This window comes from Falco punctatus (genome assembly GCF_963210335.1).
Source record: "Falco punctatus genome assembly, chromosome: 18".
Taxonomy (NCBI): Eukaryota; Metazoa; Chordata; class Aves; order Falconiformes; family Falconidae; genus Falco; species Falco punctatus.
This window is the reverse complement of record NC_137598.1, coordinates 139,268-159,283: the sequence shown is the minus strand read 5'-3', so window position 1 is coordinate 159,283 and position 20,016 is coordinate 139,268. Positions and strand designations below refer to the sequence as shown.

Below are 20,016 nucleotides of genomic sequence, written 5' to 3'. Positions count from 1 at the left end.
TCCCACCCTGCTGGGCGGTCCCGCTCCCGGCCCTGCCGCGAAGCGCCTCGCAGCCCCGTGCTTCGCAGCCTTGCCCGGCTCAGAGAGGAGCCCTCCCCGGGCTCGGCGGGCCCGAGCGCGCCGTCGGGGCCGAGCTCTGGCCCCGCCGGAGTCCACCGCATCTTGTGTGCCCTCAGCGAGGTGCCCGGTGCGGGCCTGGGACAGCCGCTGTGCTGCCATGGCTCTACCCCACGGCTGGGGAGCACCGCCACCTGGGCGGTGTGCCCAGGGCTGTGTCCCGAGGCTGGGCCAGCGTGCATGCCCGGCTGGGACCCCCCGTGTGGTGACTCTTCCAGTGGGGCTGGGATCTGTGGTCTGCAAAGCAGGCGGCAGAGCTCCGGGCTGAGTGATGGGTGGCTGGCGCTGGCCGCGGGGTGGAGGCGAGGTTGCCTGCCACCAGGTATTACTGCTTGCTGGGTAGCTGGCCTTGCCCAGGTTGGGATCGCTCTCCTCTGGGCCACGTGCTCAGCATATGTCAATTTGCAAAGCAACTCCCGTGGCTCCTGCAGCTGAAGGCCTGGCCTTGGCTTTCCTCTCACTCCCGCGGCCAGCCTGTTGAGCGCGGATGAGCAGGCAGCATGCAGCTTGATCCGTGGAGGACAATCTCAGTGGTTTGTGGGATCAGAAGGGCTACAGCTGAAATGCTGGTGTGTGACCCATGCTCATCAGGGTGGCTTGGCCTGTCTCTGGTCTTCAGGGTTTAAGAACTTTGTTTCTGTCTCTGCAGCAGCCCACATACAGCCTGGACTGATGACTGGTCCCCGCTCAGACTTGTGGCTGAATTGCATTGGGATGAAGTCTGCATTTGTGCCAGTCCTTGGCTGCCAGTCCCCAGAAGTCAGTGTCCAGTCCTTGCTATCCCATGGCATCTCCCAGGCAACTCCTTTATCTGCTGTTACCCATCCGTGTTATCATCCATTAGAGGATAACACCAGAGTGCTTCCTCATGCCAGCCCAAATATTTCTAGCTTGGACTCCCCCCTGCAGCCCTGGAGGAGAAATTAACCCCTTTTGCTTTAGTAGGTCTGAAACAAATGTGTACATTAATTTCACACATCACTGTAAACTCCTCCTCACGTGCTTTTATGCTGAGCTTTTCCGCACCCTGATGCTCTCCTGCACAAATGCTGTGCAAGAGGGATGTCTCCATTAGTCATTTCTGTGGGAAGGGGCTGTGGGAGGAACAGCTTTCTGGTGGTCAGATTGGATTGCTGCTCTGCCTCAGTTTTCATCCTGTGTTTGCATGTGGCCCTAAAGGTGATGCTGCTTGTGTTATGGCCTCACCCAGCTGACCTTAGAGGAGCTGCAGCTGGCACCAGCTGTGACTTCAGTGCTCAGGATCCAAAGGCACAGCCCGTGGGGCAGATCTGCGGACAGTGTGGGCCAAGTGAGGCCATGGGAGGCTCTCCCTAGGTCTTTAGCTGGAGAAGGGGCTGCCTTTGGAAAATAGCTCTGGCAAGCTGGAGGATGTGAGAGCAGCTTGCCCAAGGTCTTCCCCCAGGAGCAGAGTGTATGCAGGCACGGCTTCTCTCTGAGGCATGAGCGTGGCCTCGTGCATGAGGGAGGCTCCAGTGGGAGGGTGAGATGGGGTGGGGAAGCTGGAGAAGGTCTCGTAGGATGGCTTATGGAAGGCGATGACACTGGGTTGGGCCCTGGGAAGGTGTGGGTGGCTCCTGGCACTGCATGTGGCAGTCGGGGGTGGGGGGGTGGGAAGTTTCCTCTGGAGAGGAGGTACTTGGGTGACACTGCAAGTCTCTCAGGGCCTTTTGTCATCTCCCAGCCTCTCCTCAGATGTCTTTGCTGGAGGAGGATGTTCAGGAGTGTAGTGTCCCTCAGGGCTGTGCTTCGATTCCCTCCTTGGTTGAGGAGGGGGGCTGGGAGGGCATGCCGCCTGCCTGTTGCAGCACTGGCTACAGCGTGGCAGGGCTTCATCGGGGGAGATAATCGCAGTGCATGGAGTCCTTCTCCCCCTCCCAGAGCCCCTCCCTTCCCCAGCCTGTGGCCCCCATCTGTCCCCTCTCCCTGCCGAATTAGTAGCTCCAGGTGGTACTTTTAAACTTTTCTTTGTCTCCTGAAAGGCAGGTGTGTTGCAGAGAGCCTGGCTGCCAGCAGACGGCTGTCCCCTGCCTCTGCGGGTGCAGCGCCCACACTTTCCATCACACAGGCAGCTCCTGAGAGGTGATGGCCGGTGAAGGGCAGGGCGGATGGGTGCAGAGGAAGAGGGGGCATTCAGTGTGCAGCAGGTGCTTGCCATAACAAATTCCTATGATTCAGCCCCAGAGCATCTGCCGCTGCCAGGGACCGAATGTAAACAGAGAGCCGAGGGGGCTGATGTCATGCAGCCACCTCTGCCAGGGTGTCCTGGTGCTCCTGGGAACTGGAGTTGCTCTGCATGGATTCACTCTGCCATGCCCGGGAAGGATGGTACTCCTCAGCTTCGCTTTGCCTGAGATCCCCTCCGAAGTCCCTGCTGGCCTAAATCTTTCTGGTTCTCTCTTGCTGATGATGACACAGGGCTGCAAAGGGGGGTGTTACATTCAAAGCGGTGTTAGCCTCCAGGTCTCCTTGTTCTCTGGGAGTATGTGCCTTTCTTGAACTGGGTTATTTGAGTCCTCCAGACCCTCCTACATGTGCCAGCAGTGGTCTGGCAGCATCCTTCAGTGAAGTGTAAAGGACCGTGCAAAGTATGAGCATACAGGCAGCGGGTGCGGGATTGTTTTTTTTTTCAGTTACGCCACTTAGGTATAGCACTAAGTATAGCACTGGGCAGGAGCAACCAAATCTCACTCACTTCCCACTGATATCAGTTTAAGAGCTGCCAGCCTTGGTCATCTGTGAAAACATTCGAGCCCCATGTCCTGGCTGCAGCTAATATTAATGTACAGAGGAAGAATAAACCACCCTGGTGTAAACTTTCCACCCAGGACCAGCAGGAATGTAGAGCTAAAACACTTTCCAAAATACCTTAGCAATGTCAGTTATAACTTCTGCCCTCCCCCCCCCCCCCCCCGCCCCCCTGATCTAAAAAAAATCCATTCTGTCTGACCACTCTCTTATCACTCTTATTACATCTCTGGAGATTATCCCTTCTGATTAGCTGAATTTGGCCTTTTCTGGTGTCTTGCCACCTGCCTCCTGACTTTTAGGATCAGACCAGAAGCTCCTGCCTTTCCTTTGTAGTCCCTCTAAAGGATACTGCCTCTGGAAGTGAGGTTGGAGAATGGAGTGAGAATGATGCCTTCTAAATCATCAAATGGATTTGAAAATGGTAATGTTTCCTAGCCTGTGTTTGCCCAAGCCATGGACAATATCACCTTGGAGGTTCTGCAAAGGCACAGAAATCTCCGGGGAAGGTGGAGAGGAAGATGGAAGGAGAAGAGTCATTTCACATCTCTGTGATATCCTCATCTACCATAATTGCTTCCTTTAACCTCTGACAGTCTAATGGCCCCATGTTTTCCTGATGGCTTTTTGACATGTTTGTTTTTATACCTTTACTGATTTGCTCCTCAAAACCCCTTTAGGCTTTGCTTAATTAGCCTCACACTGATTTTTAGCATTTGCTTCTACTTAGTGTCACTTGCTGCTGTTTGGTCCTGGCTTCCCTGTGCAATGCTGAATTGAACAGCACTGGGGCTGCTATTATGCAGCATCTCAGCTACTATTGCTTTATGAAGTCACCCCTGTGTGCCACTTAAAACTAAGTCAAGAACAGCCTCCCCACTTCTTCCTGCTCCTCTCCTTGCTCCAAGTGAAAGATTGCACAGAGCAGTGTGTCGAACGTGGAGATAGTCTGTCTCTGAACTGTGACCCATTGTGCCGCATGTTTGTATGCGGGTGGTTCAAGTCGCTTACTGTCATCCGCTGTCACTGTGCCTTTGCTGGAGTCTCATGCCATTTTGATCCGTCTCATCAAAGAAGTGAGCCTGCCACTTCTCTGCAGCCATCTGGGCAGGGAGATAAGAGTCTTGCAGGGATGTGGTTGCATCTGGGCGTTCAACTGCTTCTCTTTGCAGCTTGCTTGAGCTATCCTGCAGAGCTTGCAGCCAGATGTTTTGGTATTTCTTTGACTTCTGTAACTCATTTTATATCAAGATCAAGGTCCAGGCAATTCACCTGCATTTGTGTACTGCCTGGATATTTGTAATGCTTGTTACAGACCAGTGCAAGTTTATCAAACTCATTAACCTGCAACCAAGCTGATTTTACAGAAATACCCTGTACAGAAATATCTTGTCCTTGATTTGCTTCTGTTAAGGCTTCGATTGTTACTCCCGAGTCACAGTGCTGTGAGTCAGATCACAGCTCTCCTGTGCAGCAGGAACCAGAACCTGATGGCCATGCTTGGGGATTCCTCCCAGAGCTTGTGTTTCGTATGTTTGGGGGCTATCTCATTTGAAATAATTTTCATCAAACCAGGATTTATTCATGGTTGACTGCAGTGAGCCCAGAGCAGCAGAGAAGAGAGGAGTGGGGAGTGAATACAAGACCCCAGATGTGACAGGGTTGTAGGGTGGGTTCAACCTGCCTTCCACCAGCTGTTGTGTTGCAGCAAGCCCTCAACATCTCATTTATCCAACTCTCAGATGTTTCAGCATTGACCTTTGTTTCTCTAACTTCTAGACCTCATGCTTTATTCAAAGTGCAAAGTCTTAGAATGACCTGTATCGTGGTCTGGCTACATTCAGAATTTGTACCAAAAGCAGAAGTGTCTCTGATGTGCTGTGCAGATGACAAAATGGTTGGAGGGTAGGGCTGGTGATTTGCTAAGCTGGAACAAAATATTTACTTTAATAAGGCTGAATGTAGCCTTAGCTGTTGAGGAACAAAGGATGGATGGCACTGTTCTGAGACACAGTGACCGGAGAAGACTTGGAGGTCACTGGAGTATCAGATAACCTTTATCTACTTTAACTGTTGAATTTCTAAGAGCATTAAGGGCTTACTTAGCCATGGTACCTAAGTGTCTCAGCAAAAAATCCTGCTTTGTTAACAGGTCTTCCAGTCTGGAGGACAGCAGTAACTGGAGCAGGATCCAGTGGCCGGCAGCTGCCAGAGGACAGCTGGGATTTGGAATAAGGTCCTGACCATTGGAGTGACTTCCTGAGGCAGATTAACCCACTCAGGTAATTTTTAAATTACAGGTGGACTTTTCCCACAGTCTATTCACGTTCAGCAGGAATTCAGAGAGCTATCATGGCTGCGCTGCACAGGCTGATGGCCAAAATCCAAATGGCCGTTTCTAATCTACTCTGTGCGGGCTTGGTGACATTTATTAGCTTCTGGCTTGCAGCACAGCTCTGAGCTGACTTCAAATCCTGGCTGGTGGTTTGTGCTTCGTGGGTTGTGCCTGCTACTTCTGCAAGCACTGGTAGGACAGGTACAGCACAGCCTTGAGTCTTCTCTGAGATCTCCCTGTATTCTCTGTTATGGTTTGAACAGTGGCTTTGCCTAGCTTTGGTGTAGAAAATGTTGCATACAGTGTACGAATTTATTCTGGAGGATTTTGTTTTTGCAGTGGAATGAAATTCTCCCCAATTAATGATGTATTGAGTATAAATGGACATGATGTCAAAACAATGCATTTAAATAGCTACAAACAAAACAATACAAAATGCCAGTCACAAAGAAAATGTTCTTTGAAAAACTGGCATAAAAATTAACAGGAAAAGACAAATGCAACAGAACTTTCTTCTTGGTAACTCTCGAACTTCAGAGCAGAATTCAAAAACTCACTTATAAGAAGGTAACACCAGCTCCAGAAACTCCTCTGTTACTGAGAACTAGTCAGTCATCTGAGCATGTAATAAGTGAAATTAATTGTTGGTTACAGTGGTTTAATCCATGAAACATTGACATGTTATAGATCCAGGTTTGCAATCCTTTGCTACTGAAAATGAGATTTTTATTATTGCAGGGAAATGCCTTGAACAACTGGACACAGTTTGAGGCTGGAGAAGCTGCTTCTGTTTGGGGGAGAAAATGAGTTTTAGACACCACAAATGACAATCCATGCAGCAACCTGTGAAAGACCTTACAAGGGAAGAAGTAACTTGATTTATTCCAGAGTAATACACAGAACCTGGATCAATATATCACTATCAAAGATAGGCTTTTTTTAATACTAACTGTAATGCACTCAAATTCAACATCCTTGTGACGGGAAAGAGCCAGAAAAGTTGACTGCAGCAGCAGGAATTTGAAAAAGTCTTTAAATGACATAAAAAGAGGAAGCCATTTAAAGGAAATTAAAGGGAACACCTAAATAGGTAAAATCCTTGGCTTTGCCATAGGCAATATTTAAAGCCACTGTGTGAAGGTCTTGAGTCAATGGTCCTCATTTCCTGCTGTCACAGATGTACTGCATGGTGCTGGGGGGTGGGGGGGTGGGGTGGGGGGAACATCTGGAGCAGCTGTTGGGGCTGTGGGAGCGGATGGACAACCTGAATGGGCAGAACTTGCTCCGTGGCGAGGGACCAGGAGATACTGAGGGGACTGGGGAGCCCACACACAGCCAGGCTTTGGCAGCAAAGAACCTTTGCGGAGCTGCAGGAGGGTCCCAAGTTCCTTGGAAACCCGGAAGCCACCCAAAGTTGCTGAATGGAAGTTGAAGGACAAGTTGACTCTGCAGGGACACTGGTCTGAGTTTCCCCTGTTTCAAGAGACATTTTGTTCTCATTTGTATTCTGATGCTATATATATTTAGAGGTTAAAAGTCTTCATATGAGGCAAATTTTCAGGAAGACATCCAGGCAGCTTTGTCCTGGGGTGTGCACATGAGGAGCAGTAAGGATGCACAAAGAAAACAGAGCCATTGTGCAGCAGCGAGTTCCTTGTGTTGCTGCTCGCTGCAGTGGTGTCCCAGGAAGGTTCCCTTATCTGCTGTGCAGAGAGAGACAGGGCTGAGGGACTCTGTCAAACTGAAGTGTTGGCAAAGAAGAGGTTTTGGAGCAGATCAATACATTTCCCAGGCTGACTGCAGTCACCCAGTGGTGCTGGAGGCGTGCAGTAGTGAAGCTGTTTAGCTACTGACGGGCTTGTGCTTTAAGGCCTAAACCAGTCTTTGAGGGATGCAGGAATGTGATGTCCATGAGTGAAAGGAGTCCTGGACTCGTTTAGGAAGCAGAGTTAGTGTTGAAACAGCCTCAAATTGTTAAAACCAACATAGAATAATTTTATTAGATGGTTGAATTAATACAGTGTAATGGGGGGAAGAGTTTTATTTGGCTCTTAGAGGAGAAATTCAAAGCTCAGGAGTGTATCCAAGCTCTCTGAAGGTGTGAGCAAGCTGGTGGGTTAGGGTGATGTATGGTTGGTACACTTGTACGCAGAAGTTTGCATCTTTCGAGTGAGTTCCCACATCAGTGACCTACAAGAAAACTAACTTTTCAAGGGGTGAAGAGGCAGGCCCATAGATGAAGAGCTGTTTACAGGAGTATTGAGACCATTTTCACAGCAGCGGTGGATGCCAGTGACAGTGTACAGAGGTCCATGCTGGTATTTATGCTGATCAGTGCATTCATAGAGGATGCAGAGAAGACTGTGAATAGTGAGCTGGCGAATTTGTAGGGAAAAAAATGATTCAGGAGAGCCAAATCTAGGGCTGAATGCAAGGAGCTGAAGAGGGTCCCATGGTGCTCATGCATAAAATGGCAGATTATGTTCAATTCAAGAACATGTGAAGCTGAATTCATAGGAAAGAGAGTGGTATGTACAGGGTGTCAATAGTATCTGTGGCAGATGGCAGTAGAGCTGACTGGAGGAGGTACAGAAATTCCGGCAAGGAGGCCAGAGCTGGCTTCTCTATAAAGGGTGGTTTACAGGGCAGCACCCAGCTTGGGGTTGGGCGAATTGAAGGGAATGTAGCAGACATCTGTGGTAGAGAGAGAGAGAGAGAAATGCTTTGCCATTTCCCACTGTGTAAGAAGTGGGTGCATGAATGGATGTGATCCGTTCACATCTCTTTATGAATCCACCTTCACATGATGCTGAGGCTTGAAAGCAGAGTGTGTTCAAAATGGGATTAGATGAGTCTGCAGCAAAAATCATGGCCCAGAAAGTTCAGTTTGGGATGGAGACTTCTACATTTCCAGTGATGAGTGAGTTGAAACAGCCTGGTGTGTCCTGTCTGTGGGTGAAGGACTGGCACAAATTCAGTTACGTGAAATCATCGTCATGAATCCAGGCATGGATGGGGCACAGTAGCTGGTGGGACTGGAGCGAATGCAGAAAGGTTGCTCAGCACGTCTGTATGGAAGGCCTCTCTACTTGCTGCTGCCAGTGCAAGTGGTCCCCAAAGCCGTATCTCATTGGGATTGGGAATAATGCTGGTTGCTCTGCTTGGTTTTCTGTGTTTCACAGCTTCTCTTGGCTCTGGCCCCTGAAGGCTATGGTGGCATTTCCTACATGAGCAGAGAAGCAGTCCTTGAGTGTGAGGGCAGGAGCCCTCTCCACGGGGCCTGGGCTCATGCCTCTAGTCTAGTGACAAAGGGGAAAGTAACAAGAATATGACATGTTTTTTCTTGAATGACTGAGTCTGTGACACAAGACAAACGTCAAGCCACTGAACAGGCAAATCCATATCTCAGTTTTGCTTTCCTGTGAAATGAGATTTTTTTTTTTACATGTCAGCTTTGCTTGTTATAACATCTTCTGCATGGTTAAAGCAGCTATGTCCCCAGCAGTGTGGTTACAGTGTCCTCAGCAAACTTGCCAGAAAAGTAAGACAACAGGGAACTGTCTGGGGACAAAGGTTCTCAGACTTCTCCACTTTTATGAGTCGAAATGACCAAGTGCCCCAGTCCTGGTGATGCTGGTGGCCAGGGTGCTGCCTTGCCAGAGGACAGTACTGTCTCACACTGCAGAGAAATGGCATGTGTGCGAGCTCTGCCCTGTATCTGAGCTGTTGACTCAAGGTTGCCTCCTGCCCAGGTTACAGGCTGGAGCTCTGGAAACAGTAGATTGTAGCATATTACAGATCATCAGCATGATGAACGTCTGCCAGTTTTGCTCTGTGGAAAGTAAGTTCTGCCCTGCAAACCAGAGTGGTACCTTTTGGCCAGATTATAATCTGGGCTGTTGAAAATATAGAAATGTATTAATGCTGTATGTTAAAGCTTCTGTAGGGCATTTGAATTCCTTTGCTGCACAGTCTGATTAAGAGCTAGGCTCAGTCGCGCAGCCTGGGAGAAAGTTATGCAGCAGATTGTAGTTCAGGTATATTCTAGATCTCCAAGAACCTTTGGAAATGGGGGAGTGGATTGGCAGGTCTAAATGGCATGTTGGAATCCCAGGCAAGGCAGAAATTCCCAGGGGCACCCTAAGCTGAGTGATGATGTTTGACAGAGGGCTGTAAACTGAAGGAAGTGTGCAGGCTAACCATCCCGGGAAAAACTAGAGAAACCCTGTGGAAAGAAAGGCTGGACCGACAGGCCAATGGTGGTACTGCATCCCTGTGTTGGGTATGCATCACTGAGTTCCTGGCCCCAGTGACAGGCTGGAAGAATATGAGGAACAGCTAAAAAAGAAGACAGTAGAATTTCCTCAAATATATCAGAAACAAGAAGTGTGCCAAGGAGTTGACAGAGCCGGCACACGATCAGAGTATAAAAGGAGCAATTTTTAAAGATGAGCCCATTGCAGAGAAGCTGAAGCCATTATTTGCATTATTGTTGAATACAGAAGAAAACATGGAGACTACCATGCTGTAATTAACCTTTTTGGGGACTTATCAGAGGATATGTTCAAAACTGGAGTGGAGATTATGGATCCAGTTGATGAAATGGGCAGTGATAAACCATCCGGGCTGGTTGTCTTGCTTCAGACATCTTAAGAAAGCCAAGAATGAGACTGCTGAGTTAGAAATGGTGATGTGCAAGTGCTTTCTCAAACCATCTTTGCATCTAAAAGCTGAAGTATGGAAAATTTGAAAAGGAGCTCCAGAAAAGATCTGATTGATTTTCCTTTACCCCGTAATACCACAGAATGGTATTTGTAGGTGAATCATGGGGGTAGAGGCAGCGGGGTTCTGATATGGCAGATGGACAAGAACAATTTATTTAAGAGACTGTACTGGGATTCCCAAAATGCTTTCAACAGCATCCTTCACTAAAGGCTATGAGGAAAATAAGCAGCCATAGGATAAGAAGAAATGTGCTGGAAAGTATAAATAATTGGTTGAAAGGTCAGAAATAAAGTGGGAGTAAAGTCTGCCCTTCTGAGTGGTGGAGACCTGCAGAGACTGTGGGCTCAAGGAGAGACTGGGCAAGTTAATGCAGGAGAGATGAGCTGAGGGTTGCAAATACATAGAAAACACATCTGGCTCGAGGTACTGGGGAGGCATTGTGAAAGGTATCACACATGCCTGCCTCATTCTCACTGTTTCTGTGCATTTGCCTGTGACCACAGCTGGAATGAGACTAGCAAGTCAGAGAGACTTCTGATCTGATGCAGTACAGCTACTCCTGCCTTGTTTTGGTGCCCTAATTATCAATGACCACAAGTGTTAGTGGGTGAGTAGGGGGGTGGAATTGCTGCAGGACTATTTTCTCATGTATCATACAGAGAAAAAACAGTGGATCAGTAAAAGGGAAGTGGTAGCAACTCTTCAGTTGTATGGAGTCTGGTTGGTGAATTGGACTTGCTAAGAACAATGTGTTCATTTTAGCATGGGTAATTGTAAAACAACATTCAGAAAAACAGCACTCACATTTCCACAGCAGGTACTATTGTTTGGAAGAAGACACAGAAGAAAGCTAAGGATCTTGAAGTATAAATGACAAGCACGAGCTTGAGATGTGAGCTGGTGGCTGAGGATAGAAGGATATTTATGCAAGGAAACCCTGAGTAAGAGCAGAAAGAGGAATTGTCTTTTTGTTCATCCCTATCATACGAATGCTGCATACAGGTAAAGTACTTCCACGTTTAAAAAGTCTGTTTAGAAACGGCAGAGAAAACAGCCACAAGTAAAATTTAGAGGCTAAAAAGTCTGCTTTTGAGAGAAAGTTCCAAGAGCTCAAAGTGCATTATAAAAGAGACCAAAAAATGATCTGATTTTCATCCACAGTTCACTGCAAGTGTGGAAGATTTCTTACAGTGGAAGAGAGAATAATCTCAGCTAGATACTGAGTGAGGTCAAGCAGCTGAAGTGAAGCATAGATTCAAACAAGAAAGAGGGTGCAAAATAAGAGCTGTGCAGAGGATTAACCATTGGGATGTTGTGAAGGCTTCTCTGCCATTTAGGATCTTTGCTCCTAAAAAATGTGTAGCCTTCCAGCAGAGAGGGGTGGGCTGTGCTTGGGTAGTCCCTGGCTCAAGTCATTGAGGGTCTGGACTTGGGGCTAAATTATGAGCTTGGTCCTTTGGAGCTCTAGTACCCAGGAATGTGTCAGTAATTCTTGCTGGTGGTCTCAATTTTACTCTGCTATCATGAATGCAGGCTTAGCAGATACCCAGCTGTCCTGAAATTGGTGGGATTAGGGTGGTTCTCTCTCCCTTAGCCTTGGGCTGATCTCATCCTTAGCCATCAGGAATCGCTCTGTGAGTGATAAATGCCAAACAGTTTGCAGAAAAGGCATTTCTTGGAATAGAACCCCCCTCTCCTCTCTCTCATCCCTCCTCTCTGCTCCTTTCAGCTCACATTTTGCCAAAATTCTGCTCTGGCCACAGTTAATGTGTGTGAAATTCAAATGCAAAGAATTTTTTTGAGGAATATAGGCTGTGAAATCAGGCTTATAAATGAGCGCAAACTACACCCTTAACTGTGGAGTCCTTAGATTGGCTTAGAAGGCTGCTAATCTCCATCTGCCATAGAGGTGAATGGCCTGAGGAGGCTTGGACTGTTCCCATTACAGCTGAGTTTTGTGCTGTCATGTGTTGTAGCGCTGAAATAATTTGCTTCTCCTGTATTAATTACTCGTGCGTCTACCCAACATGTCTAATCCGCTCCTTCACATGAAAAATCCCCCTTGTCCTTGACCACCCCATGTCTTTCTGGAAATATCTGGGCTTACCTAGAACCAGGCTGAGGTCCAGGGTGGTAGACTTCAGCCTGGTCAGTAAGGTGCTTTTCTCTTACCCCTACTGCTTGCTGGTTCCTTGACTCAGGAAGCCAGAGACCTGCAGGGCAGGGGGCTGCGTCAGGAGCATGTTCTGTTTTCAGTGGTTTCACGGTTCTCTACTGCAGTGTATGACTCCTGTGTGAGGTCTCTGCTCCAGGAGGCAGCCACAGCAGGTTGCACCAACCATTCCTGTGTTTAACTCCCTCCAAACTTCTCTGCATGATGCTGAATTTGAAACTGGCATGTACAGCTCAGGAAAGAGCCCCCAGAGCCATTGGTGGTTCTCTGCAATCATCAGCTCTGTATGCAGCAGCAGCTGCCAAAAAACCAACAGCTTATTGGGCATCCTCATGGAGACACCAGGCATAATTTTGCATCTCTCTTTGTGTAGCTCTGCTCTCTGCACCTCAAGTTAGAGGTGCAGAGAAGCAGCTAAAATGGTCAAGGGGATGAAACAGCTGCCTTACGAGACCAAAAAGACCTGGACTCCAGCTTGCAGAGTAGAAGGTGGTAGGGGGGATGTGGCTGAGGTTCATAAAATCATGGAGTTGGTGAGTAAGATGAAGGCAGAGCTGTTATTCATCAAATCCCACAGTGCTAGAACTATGTGCACTTGATGAATCTAGGAGTGCAGTTTAAGGCAGGTAAGAGAAAGTTCATCTTTACACAGCAGGAGGTAAAAGTGAGGAAGTTGCTGCTGAAGGAGGCAGTAACAGCAGGCTCAGAAAACTTCAGAGGCAACAGGTCCATCAGCAGAGACTGAAGGCAGCAGTCAGGGACATCTCCTCTAACATCCCTGATACAACAGCTGTGGATACTGGGGAAGAGCAAGGAGGATGCCTACAGAGTGGCCAGGCTTGCGTGCATCCTAAAGAGCAAATCCTTTTACTTCTGCCAGAGGCAGAGTCCTAGGCTAGGTGAACATCTCTGATGGACATGGAGGAGCTCCGAAGGTTGGAGCTGTAAGGCACAGAAGGGCTGGCGCAGCCACTCTGTTTAGTTTGCTTTCAGGGTTGTGCTAGCCTCAGCTGAGGGATCAGGCAGAGTATGTGCCTCTCAGAGGGTGTTGTGAGCAGAGTTGCAACTGGTAGCCCGAGAAAGGGGAACTCTGCAGCTGCTGTGGCACTGCCCTGGAAAGCCATTTCTCCTTTTGTACCAAAGGACTTGCAAGTATTTCTGTCATGGGACTGCTCAGACACTGTCACAGAGGAAAAGCAAGATTTGTTTGAAATACTGTGCTTTTAACAAAATACCCTGGCCCCAAGATGAGGACAAACATTGTTTTCTTGTTGGAGCAGACACAGCTGGGAAGCTAGAACCAAAATACTCACCAGTGAATACAACTTTGGATTCTTGCTTTTTGAAAGTTGATTTTAAGGCTACCTTTTTAGATGTTAAACTTCTGTGGGGAAATAAAATCGTTTGGGAGAGCTACGGCAGTTTCCTGTACTGCGTTTCAGTGTGAGCTGCTCTGTGCTGGAGGGAAAGACTTACCCGCTCAGCCCCGAGCAGCATCCTCACTCTGGTCTTCTGGGACCTCACAGCACTGTGAGGATTTGGCCTGTCTCCAGAGCTGAAATCAGCTATGTAGGCAGCAAGTGTGCATGTGTGTGCATTTGAGTGGGATGTTCTTCGGCTCCCACATTTGGCTTCTCTGGGTAGATTTATGCTGCAAAATGTTTCTTCAATACATTTGCCAAGCATGTCCCAGGATGGTAGACCAATACCTGTAGCCTTCCCCTGTGCATGCAACAACAGCCAGCAAAAAAAGGCCTTTTCACCACAGCTCGTGGTGTTTGAGATGGCTCCTTCACTGTGCTGGCAGCAGCTCTCTGCTGCTAGTATAATGGCCTTTTCTGGGATTTTGCTGGGATAACCCATCACTCCTCTGTGGGCAACACTACAGAGAGAGGCTGAAAGCAAAGAGAGAGGACACAGAGAGGAGGGAGTACATCAGGAACTGCATTTGCTTTGTAGATTTTACTGCTTTTTAATGTGTCCCTGCAAGCAGGAGTCTCTGCCCCTCCTTCAGACCCCACGGACCTGCTGTCCTCAGGAGCTGGCCGGAGTGGGTTTGTGGTTGTAAGGTGACATGGTCTGAGAAATTGCTCCTGCAATTACTGCAAAATCACTATTTTTTGCCACTTATTTTTCATATTTTCCAGTTCCCCACAGGGGAGGGTCTTTGTGGCATATCTACCGCTGTTCCAAGGGCAGTGCAGGACCAGCTCTTCCATTCACAGCACTGTTCCGGCCCAGCTTGAGCACCAGTGCCTATAGCATTTGCTCGCTCCATCTTTGTCCGTATCACCATTGCCTACACAGTTCTTCCCGGTAAGATGCTCTCTAAAGCATGTGGTATGAATCAGCCTTTACAGCTTGCTACCACCTGGCAGACTGCAAGGGGTGCAGGGTCTAGGGAGAGGACTGGGCTCTCTGTCAGCTCGTTCTCTGACACTGGTGAGTGCAAGAGCTTTTTATTCCGTATTGTGGTCCCCACAGTCTTTGTGGCCCACAACAGCAAGTTTGGCCATTGTTAATGATGCTATTGTCACTACCTGAACTATGTATAACTCACACTTTAAATTGCATCTTGTATCTGCTACATTCTGCATTGAACTGCACATCAGGGATTGCATAAAAACAAGGGAGAACAGCACATGTGCATGTGCATACGTGTGCCTGTGCACACTGCAGAAACCTGAGGTGGAAATGTGATGCAGAATCCTGTCATGATAACTTGCCCTCTATGCGGGAGGGAGCAAGAGGGAGTGTGTTTGATTGCCTAAGTAGAAAGGCTGCACGGGCAGCCTTTGTTTCGGAAGTTATGTAAGGAGATTTTGCTTGCTGCTTAAGTGTTTGGCTGATTGCTTTGTCCTAATAGAAGTGCTTGCACATTCTCCCATTGCACAAGCTCTCAGGAGACGCCTGGGAGTTCGGGATGCAGTGCCGAGCTGGAGAGTGTAGGCCTACTATTGACTGATGATGGTGGAAAGACAGGGTTCCCATCTGCGTGTTGACTCTGGCTGGGTGAGCCTGCTAGCCCAGCACTGGGAGCTCCTGGGGATGGACCTTTCTTCTTGAAGATAAGATAAGACCTTCCTGGGATAACTCAGGTCTGGTCCATAGCTATAGCTGACATGATGAACATGTCAGGGCACGTTCATCAAAGATTGTGCTTTTACTCAATACCCATCTCTGGAGCTCCTGAGGCTTTGGAAGAGTGCCTCTCCTCCCTGGAGGATGCCTGGTAACTGCTTTTCTTTCCTGAACTGTCATCCCTGCACTGTCCAAAATCTAACCATTGCTGCTGAATACATCAAGGACAAAAGGCAGAGTTATGAATCCGCTCTAGCACAGAGATAAGACTCAATATAATTAGAAACTTTTTATGTGGAGAAATTAATCAAAGCCTCTTCTACTCTTGGGACATTTTAACTCTTCACAGCTTCTATTATTAGTTGTAGAACCATTTTTTTCTCAGTTTTTCAAGCTAGAGAACCTGCAATAAGAAAGAAGTCTACACTGAACTGATGCCGCTGAGCTCCTTGACCCCATCAATAAGTGAGTGATGGTGGAGCATGGCACACATCTAGGGACGTCTCTGGGCTGTCATGTGGAGTACTGGAAAGCAACTCTAAGACTGCAAAGCAAATATGTCATTTGGCCTTGTGGGTGGTCAGGGCTTTCAGTCCTGATAACCAGCTACAGCACTTTGACAGTCAAGGAACCAAACTGGGAGCACTGGATTTTATTAGTTTCCCAATAATATTCCTGTTGTCTTTATTGCAGAAGGCCAGGGGTTTGCATTGACCAGACAGCGCGGAGTCTCAGGTCTTTGGGCTTCAGCTGGTTTTAGCTGCATTTAACAGTTGCCTGTTGGTCAGTAACTGTTGCCCAACCTGTTGCAGATTGAGCTCTGTGAACACATGTTAAAGGACTGGTGAACCAAGGCATTGCTGTGTAGCAAACAACAGTCCCTTAAGTTAAGTGAAGCTGGAGGAGGCTACTGGGCAACTTCCAAACTTCAGCTGGGAACCAGCAAGAAGGCAGTGTTAGCAAAACACATGAAAATGAATCCAAGTGTGTGCAAGACTGAGGAAGAAGAAATCGCTACTGTGAATGGCAGACTCTTCTTGGCAATGACTTCAGGGTGCTGATGACTTGTCGTAACCCTGTTCTGCTTGAGGAAGACTTGACCTTTCCCCTGTGTGGAGTTGCCAGTGGCAAATTGTGCCTGACCAATTTGATTGCCTTGTGTGACGAGACAACGGACAAGAGCAATGGATAGTGCATGCCTTGGCTTTAGCAAGGTTTTTAACATGGTCTCTCAATTTACAAGATACAGGACTCCAGTGGAAAACTGGCTAGACTAGCAACTCACAGAGTTGCAAGTCAGCAATACAAAGTCCAACTGGTGGCCAGCTACTAGTGGTTTCCTTTTGGGACCCTGCATCCCCTCTACTCCAGCACTGGTAAGGCCACATCTAGTGTTCCATTTTGGGCTCCCCAGTTGAAAAGATAGATCAGCATACTGGAGAAAGTCCTGAGGAGGGCCACAAAGATAGCTGGGGTTTAAGCATACAGCAGATGAGGAGAGGCTATGAGAAGGCGAAGGGGGATCTCACTGCTGTTTCCTGCTACCTAATAGATAGTCACAGAGAGGAAACCAGAATCTTGAAAGACAACAGGTAACAATCAAATTTGGAACAGCAGAACTTCTGGTTGGTCATAAGGGAACAGTCTTCGCCATGAGGGTGGTGGAACAGTGGGGCAGGGGCCAAAGAGGTGGTGGGATCTCCATCTGAGGAGGTATTCCACGCTTGATTGCAGAAGGCCTTGAGTGATGTAATTCAGCCAGGAGGGCAGCTCTGATCAGTGGTTGAATAAGAGACCTCCAGGGTCCACACCAACCAAAACCTTTTTGTGATTATTGTATTGGCACACTTCAGTGGAGAGTATAGCGGAACATGACACATCCCTCTTGTTTTTGAAAGCTCAGATACTCGATAAAAACCTTACCCTGTTATGACCATCTTGGGAGGGTTAAGACAAGAACAGAGATCTTAGGAAATACCAGAAATAAGATAACTTTGTCTTTGCCTGTGGCAAACAAACTGTACTATTCGTGCTCTGATTTCCTGGACAACTTGGTTTTCTTCTGAGAACACCTGCTGCACTCAGAGCACCATGTAGTGAGTGACGGGGGTCTAGCTGGGCAGGACCACAGCTGCATGAGCAGCATGAGTGCTGAACAAAGTTCAGTGCTGCTGCATGTCCAAGGAATGTCTTCAAGAAAGGCATGTCTGGGAGCCAGGCTGAGAGGGGAGAATACGTCTCATGTCGTAGGGCACTGTGAGAATTCATAACCTCCCTGATATTTCTGAGAATTACTTCTCTGGCTGATCAGTGCAACAGATAAATGCAAGAGGAAGCAAAAGATTCCCTATTCAGAGTAGGGTTTGATGTGTTGTAAACAAGCCCTGAGGCTGTACACTGACTGATGAAGATACAAACTGCACTGAACAGTGCAGGAACGCAGCACAAAACAATGTAATGTGTAGCTGTCCGGAAAAGGCTAGTTAATCTGCCTGGAAATAAAGATGTGGAGCACAGACAGTGCACCATGTCAGCGTGAAATTGGTGAGGACTGCAGGTGCTGAGCTCCACGAAGGAGCCAGTGCAGCTGAATGAAAGGTGCATGGGGCAGAATGGACAGAGACTGCTCAGAGCAAACTGGCTGCAAAGTCCTGGCCTGGGAGGCAGGCTTGGGACCTGGGAAAGAGTGGGGTCAGTGAGATAGACCCACCCAGGAACTGCAACTGCTGAGCACTTCATTGGCACAAGGGTACTCAGAAATGCTGCAAATGGAGGCATCATGCAGGAGTGGTTCCTCCAATCTGAGCTGCAAGCATCAGGGAGTTTTGACGCATTATCAAAAGAATCTGTCGTGCCTGGGAATGCAGCAGTGGTGGTTTGGGTGTGACCCTGCCTTGAAAGAAGTCTGGGAGGGATGGTCATCCTTTATATGCTGTATTCAAACCTAGAAAAATAAGGGAACAAATACTGATACAAGCACATGGGCCCCGTCTGGCTGTTGCGACAGAGGTTATACCTGTCCAGGGCTCATCCTTCTCCACAGGACCATGGGAGACTGCTGTGCTCCAGGGCTGACTGGAGAGCACTGACTCTCCTTGGAAAGTGGAAATCACCGTTGTTTTTTCTACGTTTTGTCAGGTTGTGGAAAGATGCTTCAAGTTTATACATTGCTCTCTGTATCTGTGCTGCCTGCCGCCGCCCCCCCCGCCCTTCCCCTTCTGCATCAGGGAATAACACAGAAATGTGTTAGACCGAGGACAGACCCACTGAGTTTCCTTATTCATTTGGTAAGGCCTGGTAGTACACCTGTACTGAATGAGATTAATTAGCTGTTAATCTTTCCTAGTTCTTCTGTATCAGCCCTCCTAGGACTTCTGGATATGGTCTCGGATGCCAGGACTGTCTGCTGCCTGTGCTGCACAGCTCCGCTGGTACTCTGAACAGTGCTGAAGGTTCATACCAGGAGTAGATGCCGACCATCCAGGCGCAGGTTATTGTTTATATCAGCTAAATTACCCAGTGACCCAGGCCTGCTCCCTGCTGCACTGCCCAGCAGTCCTACCTATTTACCATTTAACTCTGAAACTGCAGTAACGAGATTACTTGATATAAAGCAAAGCTTCACCAGCTTTCCTGCTCTGGCTCTCCTCCTCATGTTCTACACAGAGGGCTCTCTCCCAGGAGGAGTCAGCAGTGGATTTGCTGCTAGAGACTGCGCTTGCTCTGGCTTTACCTCTATCCTTCAAAGAGAATCACTGCAAGGAAGGAAGAGCTGTTAGTTTAATCAGACTGTTTATCCCTTCAAAGTGAGCAGTTCACTTGGAATAAGTAGGGGAGCTCAGTGGGCTCAGCTAACAGCAGCTTATCCTGCCAATTTGTGCTTCCAGAGACAGCTGCTTCCTTCTCCTGAAGGTGCAGGGCATGTGGTGGATGAGAGGTACTCTTGGTCCAAACAAACAGGACAGGGGTGTAGCTGTTGTCAGTGCAAAAATGCAGTTACAGAGGAGCCTGGAGCTGTGAGAGCATGTTGGAGAAATGTATTAACAGGCTGGGCTAGGCAATGAGCATCTGTGGGATTGACATCCATCAGGTTTTATGGACTGGGACTCGTGGGCTCTCACGGGGAAGGGGCTGTAAGGGGTTGCAGCAGTGAGATCAGCTGCAGTGGGCAAGCTGTGTCTGGTGCCTCTGGTCTGACAGCAGTGGGTTTTGGAGAAGGGCTCGTGGCTCTGTCATGCACAAGGACAGATTACACTCATATTTACTCTCCCAACAAGAGATCAACTCTTTCTGCTTGGGAACATGGTGTGAGTGGTGGGCTAAGCAGGAGTGAGTGAGTGAGTGAGTGATGTGGCTAGCCTTGTTCACAACAGCACCTGTACTTCGTCCTGTACTAGCAGAGCCCTGATCATCCCCTCCCTAATTCCTGTCTGTGTGACTGAGCAAAAAAACCCAAAAAACTCTTGGTGGATGGTGATTTGGCTGCAGCTGGATTTACCCAGGGTTTTGAGAATATGAAAAGGGGCCAGTATGCCAACCTCACCCTGCTCCAAGTGCTCCTGAGTGCAAAGATGGCAGATCTTGCTAGAGCAGAAGTGTATAACACAGCCTGTGCCATCTTGTGCTGCTCTTTGACCCATAGCCACAAAGACTGGGTCAGCTTTCTCTGGATGTGTCCTAATGCGTGGATAAAACAGGATTTTAACTCTTACCTGCTACCAGTTACTCAAGGCCTGTGAGGGAGGTTATTCTGCTGGATTAGAGCAAATGGACTGAGTAGCTAGGGATACATCCAGACAACAGCTGCTACCTGGTAGAG

At 48.2% G+C, this 20,016-nt stretch overlaps 1 long non-coding RNA gene across 1 annotated transcript in view; it reads left to right on the top strand.

The window, feature by feature from the left end:
• Positions 1 to 256: 256 nt before the first annotated feature.
• Positions 257 to 20,016, top strand: part of LOC308054866 — a 47,603-nt gene continuing 27,843 nt past the window's right edge. Inside the window, exons 1-2 of the long non-coding RNA XR_013924260.1 lie at positions 257 to 5,165; positions 5,957 to 10,945. This is a non-coding gene — a long non-coding RNA (uncharacterized lncRNA). The remainder of the gene's footprint in view (positions 5,166 to 5,956; positions 10,946 to 20,016) is intronic.